This window comes from Anarhichas minor, unplaced genomic scaffold (assembly GCF_050575085.1).
Source record: "Anarhichas minor isolate MPS153535 unplaced genomic scaffold, ASM5057508v1 ptg000002l, whole genome shotgun sequence".
NCBI classification, from domain to species: Eukaryota; Metazoa; Chordata; class Actinopteri; order Perciformes; family Anarhichadidae; genus Anarhichas; species Anarhichas minor.
This window is the reverse complement of record NW_027466448.1, coordinates 6,340,141-6,358,182: the sequence shown is the minus strand read 5'-3', so window position 1 is coordinate 6,358,182 and position 18,042 is coordinate 6,340,141.

The window sequence follows — 18,042 nt, the reverse complement described above, 5'->3', positions numbered from 1 at the left end:
GCCAAGTTATTTTGCTTATTTTTGTCAAGAGCAAAATTCTTATTGACCTCGTCTGATATTACTGCTTTCCATGCAGGTGATGATGTTATTGCATCACCCTTCAATCTCTCAAAACCGTGTGTGCCACAATGCTTTTGTGGTGCTGGAACAGCCTGTGTTAGTTATAGTTTAAATGTGACTGATACATTTCCTCTGTGAAGGCAACCTAGCCCCACAGTGGCAGATATGTAAATACGTGGAAAGGAAAACACAAATGTAAATTAGTGTAAGCAGTAAGTGTAGCTCCAGATAAACCCCTGACTGGCTGTAAAGACAAGTGCCTCCGTGCACAGAATGCTGAGCACAGCTAGCCCCTTGTAAACAAAGCTTCTGCTATTTAGTTTCAGTTGGCTTAATTAGAATGAATGAGGGGGGGGGCTTGTGCAAAGAGGACAGTTTTTTGTGGGTGGAGGGAGAGAGGAATTGGCCATGGTGGAGGGAAAGCTGGACTGAGAGATAAAGTTACTAGCGGGTGGCACAGACCAATTGGACAATGACAAACAAAGCCTCCAGCCAAAAGCGCAAACCGTAATGAATTTAGGGGAACAACATACATGTTAATGTGCATCCAAATCAAATTATTATGATTATTCTCCACGTTTTATCTATACATCAAAGAGAGATAAACTGTGTGTGTGTGTGTGTTGGAGGGAGAGAGAGAGAGAGCATTTGCAGTTGTGATTTGTTTTTGCAGATATTCAGCATTTAAATCTAGGCACTTCACCAGCAAGGGGAACAGATTATTGTTTATCATCACTTTTAGTAGTGTAATGGAGATTACATAAGCAATATTTTCGAACAATCTTGCATTGTAGCACCTGCTCAGTGCCTTCTAACCATACATTTCATAAGTTGGCGGCGTCATTAAGACACTACTTTCACTACAAGTGCAACACAACTTAATGGGATTTAACTACAGATACAAGTATGAACACAGCAAATGATGCATCGCACCATGTGTTGTTTTTTTCTCCTAAAGGCAGAGTTATTGTTCAGGGTAATGTTTTTTTATCTGATGCTTTAAGTGTTTGACCTCAGTAACTTTTATATGAAAGGGACTGTTAAAACATTACCTTCATTTGTAGCAGGGTCACTAAACATGACTAGGATTCAATCAATCAATCAAAAAAGCTAAGCCATGATATTCTTCTATATTTGTTGGTCCAGCAGTCGGTAACTGTACCTCTCACAAACCTTTGACATGGGTGTGCTGTCAAAGCTTTTGAGCTGTAGTCTCACCATAAAGCTTCAAAATATGAGATTAAGGAATATATCAGTTACATGTCCACTCAAAAGCATGACAAATTGAGGGTGACAGGTCACGTAGAGAGAGAGAAGGTAATAATGACCAATGATTTGGACAAAGATGGAGACTGGAACCCAATCAGGTATGTGTCACACCGAGTCCTGTCAACCATATAGCCCTGGATGATCGAGTACCTATTGTTAAATGTAAACGCTTGAAACAAAATCAAAGAAACATAAAGGCTGAAAATGTTAATTTTAAGTTGTACGGGGATAGACTGAAAAAATCTGATAAACACAAAATGTACTACCTCAACATTTGACTTTAATGAATACACTTGATTTAGTTAGAAATGCATCCGAACAATGGTGATTAATCAACATGTCCCATCTCCGGTCGGATTCTCTCCCCAATAAGTTTGGCGTATAAACAAGAATAACACAGAGGTTACTGTGTGATGTGTTCAAACGCGAACAAGTCACCCATATTGACTTTGTGTCACTCTACCACTTGGCCTTTTGTTTTGGTGGGGATGTCCTGTCACCGAGATGGCAGTAGAAGGAGGGAAGATTTCTCTGAGGGAAGACGGCAAGGGAAAGGTCATGGTGAATAAAAGGCTTTTAATCTGAGTACCCTGTGTCGTGTGCCTAGGGAATATCAAGTCATTCCAATTCTAGTGAGGTCAGACCAGGGCAGTCTCCCTGTTTGTCCACTGTTTCCCTCTGTGTTTTTGATGCCTAAATACCCAGAGATGGGGAGCTTTAAGAAAAGGTTAGAAACGGTACGGTGTTTTTTGTCTCACTGTCTTTCTGCCAATGTCTGTGTCTCTCTCCATGTGTTCGCGTGTGCTTCTGTAAAGCTCACTGCATAGAGATAAGATATGCAATGTTACTGTGTTCGGAGCTTAAGGTTTTGTGATGCTACCATTCTCAAATAGAAGGAAGATACTGTATGTGCTTGTCATTTTGTTTGCAACCATTCTTGAGAAAGATTCTGTAGCTTTGCCTGATTCAGACTTAGAAGCTATTACATTTCTGCAGGGTTTATATCAATTCTGAAATATATTCTAGATTTAAATTCTAAATGAAAAAAATTCTCATTTTGAACACGTGTAGGCTATATGCTTTTGTTGTACAATATGCTGGGAGAGTTTGTCTGACTGAGATAGATAGTAAAGCTAATTTGATGTCAGCAGTGTTGTCAGCCTGGCAAAATGTCTGGGCCTTTTTTTAGGAACTCTAGCAGTCTCGGGGATGGCTTGCCACTCCATTAGGTGTGAAGTGGAATCACGTTTTCCACAACACTGGCCCCGAGCATCCATCATGTCACACATTCACAACTATTCAACTCCACCATGGTGCACTCTGTGATCCAAACACAAACAAAGGCTGAGACCCACTAAGAACCAAAACACAACCATGGAGAAAGCAATCACTTTAAAACTGCCTGACAGCCATAGAAGAACAAAAACATCAGATCAGGACTCGGGTCAGAACGGTGTAAGACACAGTTCAAAATGTCCAAAGCTTAGACAAAGCGTATATGTGTATATGAAACTTGAGAAACCCTTACTGAACAGGAGAAGGGGACTAAAACAGGAATGTTGTTCTGCATTGTCCATGTTCTGTGTGCCCGTGCCAGTTTTGTATTCAGTTACACATTTATAGGGGTCATTTAATTTGGCCACCATACTCAGGCCATGCATATCAATCGATGTACTGCTGCAGCTTGCGAGGGATTGTACGGCGTGTCTTTTAGCACATTATGGATGTGTTAATAAGTTGTTGACTTCGAACACAGTGGTCACATTGAAACCTTCAGATGATCCTGATTTGGCAGACAGTGTTAGGTGGGTTTCTCATCAGAATGAACCAGTCAGTCCCTCCAATTGCAGGAAGATTCCTCAGAGGAGACACTGAGCTGATACCTGATTACTTAACACTGATTGCTGACACCTAAAATCCTAAATTGGATGTGCACACACACATTTTAAGCAGACTGTGTTTAATAGTTGTGAAAACTACATTTCCCAGAAATGTGCTTTACCGCATGTATTATGCGAAATTTATGCCTGATCAAGCTTAACTTCGTTAGTGCTAATATGAAGAATAGCGGCGTGGGCGTTGAGTGCACTGCAATGATGGCAGACATAAATGCAACCAAAGAAAATCAATGATAATGCTATATTTTACTAGTGATTTGCATGTTTTCAGTTCATATGTTGCACTTGTATACATTGTATAAGTCAATAAGAAAACTAGTATATGTTCATGTACCCTTTTATTGAAACATATTTTCAATAATGTTTCCCATTACATGACAAACAGATGTCCCAGGCTAAAGTTCATGCTGATAGTTGCAGCAGAAAAATCAATAAGTGGACATGTGGAATGTAATAATCCATTTATATTTACCACAACACCCTGTAATGGAGGGTTTCAAACAGCTTAGCATCCTCCTGAGTAGCACTAAATGAGAGAAGTCAGGGATGACACACACGTAGGTCAGGACTAGTCAATGTCTGAGTGACCGTTCCATGACTATTGATCCTGACAACGTATTCCTCTCCTCATGGACCACTTTCAGCCCTAGTCAGCATGCCAGACTGCCTTTGTCAACCACTAGTCCAAAAAAGTATGTTGAGACACAAATCAAACAAAGCAACCCCCATAAAATGGTAGGGTCATGGCAACAACAAGAAGAGTAACAACAATAACAGGAGTATTACATGTCCCACTTGGTTTGCCACAACCACTGGTTTTATTAATAATCTGGACAGGCAACACTTGTTATAAACAGCTTTTTTTTAATGCTATTTATTTGTTTATTGTAGGGACAGAGCATGATAATGAACATCAGTATAAATATACAAGATGTAAACATGCCAGAGGTAGCAAGAATGCTCATTTACATCCATAGCCCTTGGGCTGAAGACTATAGGATTAAGTTCCACATCGCCAGCCAGTAGTAATATTCAGCCATTATCATGGCAGGTTGTGTAATAGCCACAAAATGCAATAAATTGTTTTCGTGTACATGGACACAAATTATCAGTTTTTTTTTCGTGTGGCTCAGGATGAAAATAATGCCAATGGAAAGTCAATTAGAATCCTTTTTCATGGTGGACACCAATGAAATGCATCAACGTCACTAAGCACCAGTCAGAGCAAATTATGTAATATTTCATATACAAAAAGACCACTTATGGTGGGTGGGACGGGACGTGGGTGGGTCCAACAAACACAGGACTTTCAATCACGAGACACTGTTTTGTGGTAAACCTAACTTTCGTTTTTTAACGTCGTTCCGAGTTGTTCTTGTAATAGTACCGCAAATTAAACAAATCTCGGACACGTGTTAGATGATAGTATCTCCTCACGCATACTTGCTGTGTTTGTTTCGGAGCTAGGAGAAGAAAAAGATGTGGGCTCCTTGTGTGGTCAACAAAGGAATTTCTGGAAACACTCACCAGTGCTGGGTTATTAAAGAGAAGAATGGTTGTCTTTAATGAGATTGGGATAAGATGCCCTTATGTTGAGGTCAGCGAGATGTATTGACAAAAGCTGAGGCAGCAGAGAAACTCACCGTGGAAAGGCCATTTTGCGTAAGAGCACTGTGTCTGATGTTGTGGATTAAATATCATGAAAATGCAAAAATAGAAAAGCAGCTTTTGGACATGAGCGCCAATTTTAAGATCAATGATGGCCGATTGTTGTATATAATAAAATGTGTTGGAAGTGATGTGAGGTTGCAATGCTTCACCAGAATAAAATGCATCTTGGACAGGTTGACCTTTCTTGTTGGGTTCGGGCAAGACAATGGCAAGACATTCACAGGAAATTCCATTTTACTTTTATGTCCTTCCTCTTTGGAGAAAAAAATGCATTCATCTTCCATAACTCTGTAGCTGCACAGGGGTGTTCTTGCAGAGGGCTGCTTTCTGAGTGAATAGTTTTGTTTTTTTCTTTATGCTGAATGAAATTATGTGACTCTAAATCCTGCCTTTGAGTAGCTTTCAACAGTAGCAAGGTTTGTAGCAAGAAATATTGGTTGGTGATGTGCCAAGGCATTGATTACCGTGCTTGACCTTGATAGCCTGCCATATTAATGGACCAACTTGTGAAGTAATTTAACAGAAATGACTTTGCAAGTTTGCAAAAATATTCCAATGGCAAAATGCAGAGTGGAGGTTGGTGCAGCTGAGGGATAGATGATGGAGGCGAGCCTGACCAATGCTTAAGAGGATGTGTCTGCCATGCTGTGTTCGACTAATGGCACCACAGGCCTGCTCATCAAGCGGTAATAAAATGTGAGGGCACAAGTCAAGCCTCAACCTAGGGTTCTTGCAGGTGTGCAGGTCTTCAAGCTCAAGCTTCTCCACGGTAACCCAAACCATCAGATCTATCTCCATCCTCAATTTCTGACGTGTTCAACTCTTCCATACCAAACATTAATGTCAAATTGCAGACTTGTAAATCATTTCAGGCCTGTCAGAATATTAGTTGCTAGATGGCAGAAAAAGAAGGCTTTCAACCTATTTTCATAGAAAATTGAGGCTACAAACTCAGTGCTTTGTCTAGATTTTCCAAGTATTAGAAAGTATCTCCAGACATTTTCTCCACAGAAACAGACTGGCCAAGAAATATGCTGTCACAGTACGTCATGTTAGAAGAAGGCAAATCCTTACAGACAGTCTTAAAAATCCAGTCAGTGGAAATCTCTCCGTGGCCCCAAAAAACAGCTTCCTCCAAGAACTTGATAGCAGAGTATATGTGACTGAAAAATAGAATGAAGAGTGCCACCAGAGCTGCTTTTCAGCTGAAAGCTTTGGAAATCAAGAAACAGCTGAATCTCAAGTTGTCTTTGCGATGGGCCACAGTTTTCCTTGCCACTGTTTCTATTTACCAGTAAACAGCTCAATGTATACATGTTTGTTACTTTATTTCAGTTTTCATTGAAATGAGATAATGCATCTAAAACATTGTATATTTGTCTACGTTGTGAGTCTTGTAATGAAGGTTGGCTTATACAGTATTTGCATTCTGTAAGCGCCTCCTGTACTACTATACGTTAGACGACTTGGGTGTCAGTGGATCCCGGCAAATATGTTAATTTGATGCACACACGGGGAATGATCGCAACACAGATATGCAATACTGTCAAACACTGAAGAGAGCAGCTAGTGGAGACTATGCTAATGGTTAATGAGACAGTAGCTGAATAAAATAAGAACGAAGACGATCTACTGCTGATGTACCCTCTTAATAAAATACTCGGCACATTACCAGTTTAACTATGATGATTTGTTCGGGTTGTTTGCTGTACTTGCTGTGTTTGTTTCCAAATGAATCTCTAGGCAGAGTAGATGCTGCAAGGCCACAATGCTGTCCGCTCCTTCAATACTTTATTCTGTTCCAGATGAAAGTGTGAAATATTGATGTGACAATCAGACACTACAAGTGTTACCAAATCCACCAAAATAGCACCACGAAACAATCTTTGAGGCTTGGATAGCAAATGGAAATTCTGTACACTTCACTTTAAGGTAATTTGTTCAAGCCTGTTCTCTCTTCACAAAGCCTGAGCCAGAAACAGCAAACACTGCAACAATTCGCTCCACTGGTATTCAGCTGTGATTTCTATCACAGGCCATGGTTGTATCTCCTTAACATATTGCAAGTGTCACTATCTTCATATATATATATATATATCTCAGGCTTCATCCCGTTTTACCTATGCATACGCAAGGCCCAATATTATTGGAGGCATTATTACAGAACTGCATTGGTTCTGCAAAGCATGCAATATTACTGGAAATACCACGATGAATCACGTTTTGAATTTCCTGTTTACAGAGGGCTTGTGATAGTAAAAGTTGATACTGTGCTACTGAGAGATCATCCTACAAGATATTGGTGCAACTCCTTTGCCAATTTATTCCTTGTACGGCTCCCAACTCCTAAAACCGGAAGATATCTTTTTCATTTTTCACCTTATAAAAGAATCACATTGTTTTCTTTTTCTTTTTCCCACTGTGACCTTTTGAAGTGTTTGTTTAAGTTTGCCCCCTCAATATAGTTGATGCATATTGACATGTCTGGCCTCTCTTTGAATCCAAGTCAATTTGGATTAATTGTTTGTAGCATATAAAAGTGTCAGTCATCTTTTTGAAGGGCAAAGGAAGTCAGGCTATGTCTGCCAGATTGAACAGACTAAGCAGCAATAGTTTCAAACCCATAATGTGTCAGCTGGACAACAATGTGGGGAAATAATTACTATAGTCAGAATAATTACATTTTATATTTATTGTATTTGTACAGTACAAAACACTAGGACCAAGTAAGATACATTTTATGTAATAGGCATTGAGGCTCAATACTGTATAGAAGTTATTTTTCAGCATTCACTGACAAAAACACTCAAAGTGCAAAGAGCTCGATGCCATTGAGTAGTTGGCACTAGAAACCTGTTTAAGTCTGAATATTTAATGTAAAGATGAAACAATTCAGGAAGGTCATGATTCCATAATTACTGAAAAAATGCTTGCTTGATGAAATCCAACTGCATTTGCACTGAAAATACATTCATTTCGCACAGTTACCTGTGTCGGCACCTTCTAGTCAGCAGACCTTATAGCAGGCAAGCATATGAAGACAGCACTGCAATGCGTTCGAATTGTTACAATATAAAACCACGACAGAGAGGCAGATTGATATGCTCTCTCTCATCCGATAGACTGTAATGGGGTGCTGTCCGAATGACTTCATGTCAGGCTGTCACTCCAGGCTCCGCTCAATCAAACTGATGCATCTGTGCCTAAAAATGGCATTGTTTTAGGCAGTAGAAGCAATTAAGCAAGAGTTTAAAAAAATGTCAACTTAAAAATGCTCGCTGGGTAGAGTTACAATTTTGGAGCTTTAATGCTTAGTTGGTGGGTAGAAGACTCTAAAATCTCATATATTCTCCTAATTCTCACTTAAATTAAATGCTATAATTATATTCGGCTATACTCTTGTTCTAGAATCTAGAACGACATGTTGTAATTTTTGCTGATGTGTTTTCTGAATTGAGGGCTGTCATTGTCTGTCTTTTGCTTTTAGAAGACTATCCATCCCAAATAGGTTTATGGAATTTGACTGATCAGCCTTCTCCTCAGGAAAGTCAGCGCCTGTCCAGGTTTGCCTGGGAGGCATGTGAGGCATACATTCAGCCTCACATTTATAGCCTCACTATATAAAGGTGCCTGGTTGGTCCTTAGTCCTCAGTATGGCCAACTGTTCTGTTGGTGATGAATGCTTCTAAAATGACCCCTTACCAAAGCGCTGTCCTGATAACTGAACTTGGTTGATTTGGTGGAACGTTCTACTTTTAGAAGTCTATCCAGCTCACAAAAGTGTCAGGCTAATTAAATATGACCTCAGAAAACCGTAAGCTTGTGAAAAGCAGTTTCCCTGACAGATGCTAAAACTTGGTCTCCACCACCTTCCAAGATAAATATTTGTTTCTTTATCTGCTAAATGCTCCACTACGTATGTCCACCAGCTAGTCGCTTACTGTGACTGTCTGCTATTTGGTGTTTAGCAGTCAGTGTATTCTGGGCTTTTATAGCTTTTTCTCTGAAAACAGCTACCTGCTGAGGCCGAAAACAACACTATAAGAGCGGTTAGAGTGAAACTTTAAAATTGCACGCCAGGCAGCTAAACAATACGTCGAATATCACTATAAAGCTCTGTAAGGCAAAGGGGAGCTGGAGCATCCATTTCACATTGTCACATTGTTTTCATATTGACATTTGAGACATTGTTTTTATGAAAATATTGATTGCAGCCGCATTAAGCTCAATATGTTTTGACTGTTGACCTATTTGTCTGTATCTGCCAGCTGCCACTAGCAAACATGAGGTAGGAAGCAGAATGTGCTAACTGCTGCGAAAATGAATCCAAACAATATCCCAGTTGTAATGCACCTCAGTGCCTGCTCCCTGAAAGACCTCCTAAATGATGGAGCCTTTTAGCGAAATCAGATTAAGTCCAAATTGGATGACAGGCTTAGTGTGAACTCTCTTAGGACAGTGGTGCAGATACATGGGTTGGATGAAATAATAGGAGCACATTACAGTATATTGTAATGCCATGCAATAACACTAATAAATACAGCTGTTGTGAAACTTTGGATAATGTTGATTCCATGCTGGTGAATTCTGTGGCCATAGTGTGTTGTGATATTAAGCAAAGAATCCTTGGTTTTCAGCTGGATTGAAGGTCGACAAATGAATATATCTCAATGCCAATTCCCCTATAACGTATAACTCTTACAAAAACAACTGTATTCCTCCCCTTTAGAACAGTCAAGAAAAGGTTCTTCAGTGACCAGTTTACAAAATCTGAAAGCAATATCAAGGCTTCATGAAAAATATATGAATCAGTTACATCAAAGGGGAAAAAAAGCCTCCTCACAATTTCCTTTAACCTTTACAGATGAAAAGTCAACCTTCACTGATCCTCTTGCTATAGATTGTAAATTCAATAATTTCTTTTCAAGTGTTGGTCCATCCCTTGCCAGAAAGATAGTTGATACAAAAGTGAATCCATTAGATTGTATAAGGAGTTCTTTTCCATGAGTAATTTTGATCTGTATGACTCTAAGGATCCCCGCCACCTTAACATGGTGGAGAGTTTCGTGTGCCCCAGTGACCCTGGGACCTGTGCTGTCAGGAGCAAACGCTCCTGGAAGGGTCTCTCAAAGCAGTCTCCCAAAGTGATCTCAGGGGCGGAGCCAGACCATGAAGGATTCACCAACCCCATATGAATCGGCCAGAAAAGAGTTTTGGCACCTCGCCCAGAAAAGGGAAAGAGGGGTCCCCTTCTGGAGCTAGACCTAAGCGGGGAGCTCGCCAGTGAGCGTCTGGTTGTTGGGCCGAGCCCCAAGCTGAGCGCTGCTTTGTTGGCGTTTTCCCCGGGGAACAAGAGGGTTGCCTCTATGCAACTGTGATTCGCTGGGAGGAAGTCTCTGACGGTTGTTTTTGCTCCTTCGCGTCAAAAGGGCCAGCTGAGGTGGTTTGGGCATCTGATTGGGATGCCTCCTGGACGCCTCCCTTCAGAGGTTTTACCGGCACGTCCAACTGGTAGAAGGCTCCCGGATAAGGAGAAACGATGATGGATAACTTTATGTTGGAATTTTAAAAAATTGACTCTGGGTAATGATGGAATTTCCACCTATCAAAGAAGCCAGGACTCCTATTGTGAGCCTTTAATTTTACATAATCTGTGGAAACTGCCATCATACATTCTGACCTAAAAATGTATCAGCAAGTCAGCAGAAACGAGTTATCTAGGATCCTTTAACTATATCTTTTTCCTTACTGCCGTGTTTTTCAAAGATTTTGGAAAGATAAAAAAAAGTATAAAAGAACCCGGGAAACTTAAACAAATTCAATATTATCTATAATCATCAGTATGGATTCTGTGAAAAACAAAACTAATATGGCACCTTCAGAACTTACTGATTGCGTTCTATAACAATGAGTATGCAATAGGTAATGTTAGACCTTTCAAAACCATTTGAAATTTTTTGTTGTTGTTACAAATATATATATATATATATATATATATATATATATATATATATATATATATATATATATATATCAAGTAATATACCTTATTATATGTTATCATTTAGGATCGTATTGGGTGCCCCAATCCAAATAAATCTTATCATTATGTCAATTTCACAATATTTAAAAAAAGAATGGCTTTGAAAGGTTGTTTCTATTAGTAGCAATGGTCACCTTCATTAAAAAAATGTTTCATCTTTTATTTATTTCTTTTTAATTTAATTATTTGAGGCAAGTAAACGCTTAACAGAAAGAAATAGATCCAGGTCTATCCTTTATATTCAAAGGGTGTCTTGTATCTGAGGAATGTCCTGCTGCTTTCCCAGAATGGAGATTCAGGCAGAGCCTGTCAGGAGCTTCAAACGGGAGCAAAGACAGAAACAGTACGGCTAGTGACACCCATGATATCTCCTCTGAACACAGCAGAAGTACAAAAAAGTAGACACTCTTGGGCTAATGCTTTGCTCTTCAGTGGGGAGCTGGGGTGTTAGATAACACCTCACTTTTCACACAGGTACAAAACAGATGAGCCATTGTTAAGACCTGTCATTCATTTGTTTTTGTCAGCAGAAAAAAAGGCAATGTGGGGATAGCTAACCCATTTGACTGTCTTAAAATATGAAGGGTGAATTTATTCATTCTCCTTTAAGCACTGCTTGGGGATTAGGCAATATTTGATAATGGCATAGCTGGAGTGCTTATCAAGATATGTAATCAATTCTAAGTTTTCATCCTAGGGTTATGTTGACCCATATTTGTGCATAATTGTTTGGCATATAGCAAAATGCAGTTTTTCGAAAATTCCCCTCAGCGGGGAGGGAGAAGAAAAACAAAAGGAGATGATAAAGATTTAGAAAGAAACAAAAGCATGAACTCACACATTGAATTATAGCTTCAACAATAGGCTTTTTTGCAGACTGTAATTATGGTTTTCTGGAAATGGAAAAAGTACTAACAGTCACCTTTTAACACCCATTGTAAAAATAAGGCTTTGAAAGAAACACTGATTTCCTTCCTTGCCTTTAAGTCTGCTTGGCCTCCTCACATGGTTGACGGGGCATAAGGAGGAGGAGGAGAAGAGAGGGCATCTGACTGGGCGCTGTTGCAGTCCATCGACTGTTTTCTTCAGAGAGAAAGGTCAGAGGATACAGTACGGTGGGACACCTGCTGAAGGTAATCATTAATACGCCCGCTGTCCTGTCAGCAGCCCCCGGCTTTACCAGATGTGTACTACTGAAAAGAGGCAAATGTGGCATGAGGGTCCGTCCACACATCATTATGATGCTGGCTGTCTCAAGCATACATGTAGCAATGCTGATGTGTGATTTAGGACACAAGAAACAAGACTGACTGTGCTAACTGGAATATTCTGACTGCTGTTGGATACATGTGCGACCTGTCTGACTGAGAAACTCGATGCCACAGAGCTTCTTCTCTACCCAGTCACGTCTCCAAATTAAAGGTTACCAAGACAACCCTCTCTCATACAGTAGAAGACTACCAAGGACGACGCTAATGGTTGAAACCAGCTTCTGTTGCTGTTCTAGCAGTCTGGCAGGCAGCTGCAATTCTAAAGCAGTAATACTGTCGTGCTGTGTGGATTATTATATGTTCACGGTTTGTACCTTACAAAACTTGAAACTCAAATGAGGTTTTTCTGTTTGATGAATGTACGTGTGTGTTGTATATAAAAATGCAGATTGTCAGGAAAAGATCCACGATCCTGTTTCTGGCTTTGTGGTCCCGACCTCTTCTCCCTTGTCCTCCTGTCTCTACTCGCAAAACGTCAATTGCAACTTCATGCAAATAAGTCTCCCGTCCTGCAGAGGAGAAAAGGTGGGAAACCAAATTGGATCGAATGTAATTCAGTTCACCAAGCAGGGAATGAATCGATAATGCTGAGGAATGACTTTCGAAGGACTGAGTGCCCACCTTAGTGGTAAGAGGTTTCTTCTGTTTACAGCGCAACCTGGGCCTGCATGCTTATGTATTTTTTACGACAGGTTAATCAAGAATCACAGTATCCACTGCTTCTTTCCTGACGTCTCTTCTTGTGATGTTCACCGTGCAGCACTTCAGAAAATGTCCTGCCTGGTTACATTCTCAATGTGATAGGCCTGCTTGAATGGTTTTCCATTTGACTGTGTATTTGCATTCTCATCTTTCTGTAATGTATGGTATTCACAGAATATAGCTGAGCTGACAAAATTGGTATAGTTTTGTATTTGCTCTCCGGTCCATCAAGCTACTTACAAGGTACAGTGTTTGTACACACATACAAACATAGCTTATACAGTATCCTGCACATGCACTCAAAAGGAACATTTCCTGAAGCAGTTGCTTTCTTTCACTGTTTTTGCTAGTATGACACATACATACATACAAATGGCATAGAGACCACAATACATACAAATTATTACACTCATATACTGAATGACTTCATCCTTATTTGTTTCTCTTTATTTGTTCGGAATTAAACACTGACAAATAACTGGGTAATGCCTAATTGTCATATTACCAGATAATTAGGAATACATATTTAAGCTGTTCTAATCGTACTAGTATTTCAATTCTAAGATTTAGTTGTAATTATGCAGTATTTGTTCGTGCAAAAATGTAATTACTCCTGTTGCAACAATGAAAAGCACTCTAGGACACCAGTGATCTGGAGGGGCCTTGGAGTCAAGCGATTGCTGAGCCAGGAAAGGTTGTTTGGGTATACGATGCTGATAAATAAAATCAAGAATTTCAGGCTCAAGCAAGTGTAAGGACACCGCGGAAAAGCAACTGCTGGTTTGAGAGCACTTAGAGATTCCATTGAAGGGGTTGAAAAAAGGACATACAGAAAATGCATGAAGTACCCAAGACTTTATTAAGGTGGTTTCCTAGTAAAGGGGTTTGGTGGCATCTGCGCCAGTAGAAACCCTGGGGAAACAGTGAAAATTGTCTGTCTTTTTATTTATTATCTCACCTGAAAGAATAAGCTAGACGAATGCTAGTGAGTAAAAATAAAGTAGAAATGCTTGAAACAGCCATACCAAACCTGCTATAACTATTCTGCATATAATTGCCCCCAAAGGGAAGGATAAAGTTTTGTTGAATTGAACCGAAAATCTCATTCTGTTTTCAGAAGTTTGATTGGTATTCAAGATGATTTGCAATGCTACCCCTCCACCAATGAAGTGCTGAACTCGGCTCTGCTCTGCAGAAAATGAGCAGAACTTGATCTTTTTTTCTTTTTTTTTTCATTTACTGCCATCAAACACTGGATTATTCTGCAAGATGAGCTCTAAAGACTTTCATTATTTTCCCAATTAATTCAGGTTTTTAACGAATTGTAATTTTATAGTTGCACTGCATTGTTGTGCTGGTATTTATATGCTGATGTTTGCTTGTAGTCGAGTCTGTATAGTTGTTAGTGTGATAGACTATGTAATGGGTGTTTGATGATTGTTCTGTGTAGCCGACCTGCCCAGGGACTGCAGATGAAAATGAGCTAATAGATAATCTCACATAATTCATCTCTTCTCATCTGAGGTTGATGCTTTTTAGTGCATGGTCCTTGTTTAATAAACACCCTAGTAAGACACTTCATGTCATTTCTTTTTCTTCGCCTAGTGAAAAGAGAAATATGTGAAAATCCCCAAACCAACTGTTTCTGCCATATCCGACACAGGCATCATACAACTATTCTAAGAGCACATGGCTTGTGTGATCCAATGTTTTGTTCAATAACAGCATCATTCACTCTGAATAAAGCATGTGTGCTCAGTTAGGTGGCTATGAGTGTGGCTCATTGCATTGTGTAAACGTTTGTGCAGACTCTTAAGTTTGCCATGCCAGCTACCAGGCAAAGCTTTGGAAAGCACGGATCCATTAGCAGACCATTAGCATTTTGTTTGAACAGTTCCTGGCTGTGTCTCCCTCTGCTTGATTTAGGAGGGCAGAGAGAGCAGAAGAGAGAAAAGCAGTCAAATAGACAGGGTGATGTACTGAGTGAGGGGAGAGAGAGAGAGAAAGAGGAGGGGGGACACACAACAATTTGCTTTTCATCTCATGACAGCCACATCTCAAAGAGAAAGAGGGGCATGGCAAAGCCAAGGGAAAGGGAGAGCTGAAAGATGCAAAGTGAGGGTTACAAAGACGTGGAATATTGCTGAAGGGATCAAGAGAGAGAGGTAGTGGAAGGTGGGCTGCAAAAAAAGTGAAGGGAAGCAGGGCAGCGTGACGGAGGCAAAAAGACATCGAGGCATAGGAACAGAAGGAGAGGAAGGTAGCTACAACCTGATACAGATTAAGAATGATTGGTGGAGGAGAGGTGTAATTAAAGTTCCATTAAGCGATATTAACATTAAATAAATGTCTCTGTAATGAAACTTTCTCTAATGTGGAAAGGTTGCTTGTGGGCGACTGCCAAACCCACAGAGTATCAACACATAGCAGCTTGTAGCTAATTGTTTGGGTTCAGACTGCATGGTTGTTCCCTATTGGCTTCTATCGACCCTCTATATACTGTCTGGCACCCATATCCAGCAAACAAGCAGACATCTTGGGTTCATGCTACCTGCCCGTTGTGAAATGAAAGAGTAAAACACCCATAGATTTTTTTCCCATGAGTTGGTGGACCACACCAGAACTTAAAGTTAAGTGGAAAAGACTACAAAGTGATGCCCATATTGCTGTTTCTGTTGAATGTGTTATATTTTTGTTCTTCTAAGCCATGTGACCTTGAAAAGCCTGAACTATACTGGGGCAAAGTTGCTGTGACAGTGTTTTGAAGTCTTTCCCTCCTCAAAAATGAATAGAAACAGAACAAGTTGAAAGAAAGTCACACCCAAGATTCCTTTTTTTTTTTGACTGCGCCATTATATGAAATGAAAAATTCAAATGCTTGAGCATAATTCATATACAATTACCTTATAATTTTGCCCCAGGCTTGATTTTTTTTTTTAGAACTACATGACCTTGACTGAATAAGTTATGTAGGTCTGATATATGCTCTGCCACTCAATGTGCAATTTGTAATATTGAATTGAATGCAGTTTAAGAGGTAAACTTGATAAATCTGCCAATGTAGCCATGGACAGCTCTATGCACTTGGAAAGCATTCATAACAGACATAAAGACAGATGTACCAAGTCACTCATGTCACCATACTCAGGGACGGATGTGTTGCCCAGAGCTACACTGTCTGCTGTCCTTCTCTTCGTCCATTGAGAGGCATCCATGACAAACAAGCATGTCCTACTCCGTGGCTGGGACTGGCTAGTCGCCCTGCTTTCATGTATCCAAGCTCAAAGCTGAGGCGAAAAAGGGATGAAGAAAAAGTTAGACAGAAAGCAAGAGAGAGAAAGACACATAGTAGGGTGAAGGGTAGAAAACAAACGACACTCAAGTTCACTGGGCTACAGTGCTCACAAAACAATGGATTGGAAATTAATGGGTTGGTCATCCACTTAATCTGAAGCAATTGGCAGCGGCCACCAGAGAGTCTGAGCACAATTAGAACTGGTTTTAGGGCACTGGTTTTCTGATAGATGGATACTTAGAAGCCCTATACCTCCTGAATAAGAAACCCGGGGCAGTGTCTGGGGATGTTACATCAATGCTACTCACGTAACATGCAGAAAATAGAGGGGGTGACTGGCAGTAGGGGGGAGCCGAGCTATTTGGAGTAAATCCACTGATGTACAATGCACTGAGTGCACATAAGCAGCAGGGGCAAAAAGGAAGGCACAAAGAATGCAGACGCAATACCAATGCAGGTACATAGCTGCAGCAAATATAGATATTTATTTAGAGAGAAGTTTGCTAACCTTGGACAATTGTTGATTTTGTAGATTTTCTTAGAGAAACAAAGTTAATTAACCTTTGCAGGAAACAACACAGCATCCCAGGTTCATCTAGATACCTATCCATTTTTGCTTCAGGCTTTCTTCACCACATTTCCCTGCAGAACATATATTGTTCAGAAATATGCAGGTCATTTTGAAGCACTGCACCTTTGCGATATAACCACAGATATTCAGTAGCTGATATTCAAGTCTGGAGACTGTGAAGGCTAATGCAAGACCTCAATATCTTGCATCTGTAAGTAGTTCATGGTTCATTCTTATGTGGATCTTTAACTGTAAAATTCAACCTTTTTTCACAACAGTCTTCTTCACAGACTCTGGAACAACATGTTTGCTGGATCTGTTGATACATAAAGACTTTTTCCTTGCCTTTCTGTTGCTAGGGCAACAGATTTTCTCCAAGTTTACTTCTTGTCAGCTCCCAAACATTGCAACAAGAATCACAAAGGGGCCCATTTAGAATGTTTATGTTGTCAAGTTTGAACAGGTCTAGAGGTCGGCCTCCTTGTGACACAATTTCACTTCGTGGAGATGTTTGGTCGCCTACAGAAATCACAGAAGTGATGGATGGAACTGGAAAATGTTGGGCATTGTAATCAGCTACTCATTTAAATACATACATTTAAGGTATGTATCGCCTGTGCAGTCTTCAAGAAAGGTACTTGGTTTCAAACTTAAGAACATAAAAAGAAAGAACTCAAAAGTGTCTCTGCTTTATCCTTTGTCAGATAAAGCAGATGTAGTCAAAGGATGGATATTTTTTAATGTTGTGGAGCTTTTGGCCACAACAGCTTTCTCTGGCACTAAGATCAATGCTTTGCTGACCGCTGTGTGTCAGGATGTCTTAGAGTTTCACTGTGTGATTGGTGACAGCTCGTAATTCAGGTCTGATAGAGGTGGCAGACGCATGACTTTGAAAGGGAAGCACATGACTGTTTTATTAGTTTTCAGAAACAAAAATCACAAACGCATCACTTGATTCTCGGATGTTGCCCGTGAAGGTGATGAATACATTTACTTAGAGAATTATACCCTGTGTTGTTACAGTTTTATATGTGTGAAACTTTGCCTACGCAGGCATATATTATAGTTTTTTGCACCAGAGATCTGGCATATGTCTAGTGCATATTTTGCTGCCAAATGGCAGAAATTTCATATTTGCTACCACTACTGGGATAATAGGGAGCCTCCATCCCAGCTTGCCCAACAAATATCATTGTTTAGTTCAGCATTAATGCTGATACTTCACTCCATCTGTCATGTTCAGTTTTATAAAAAAAAAAAAA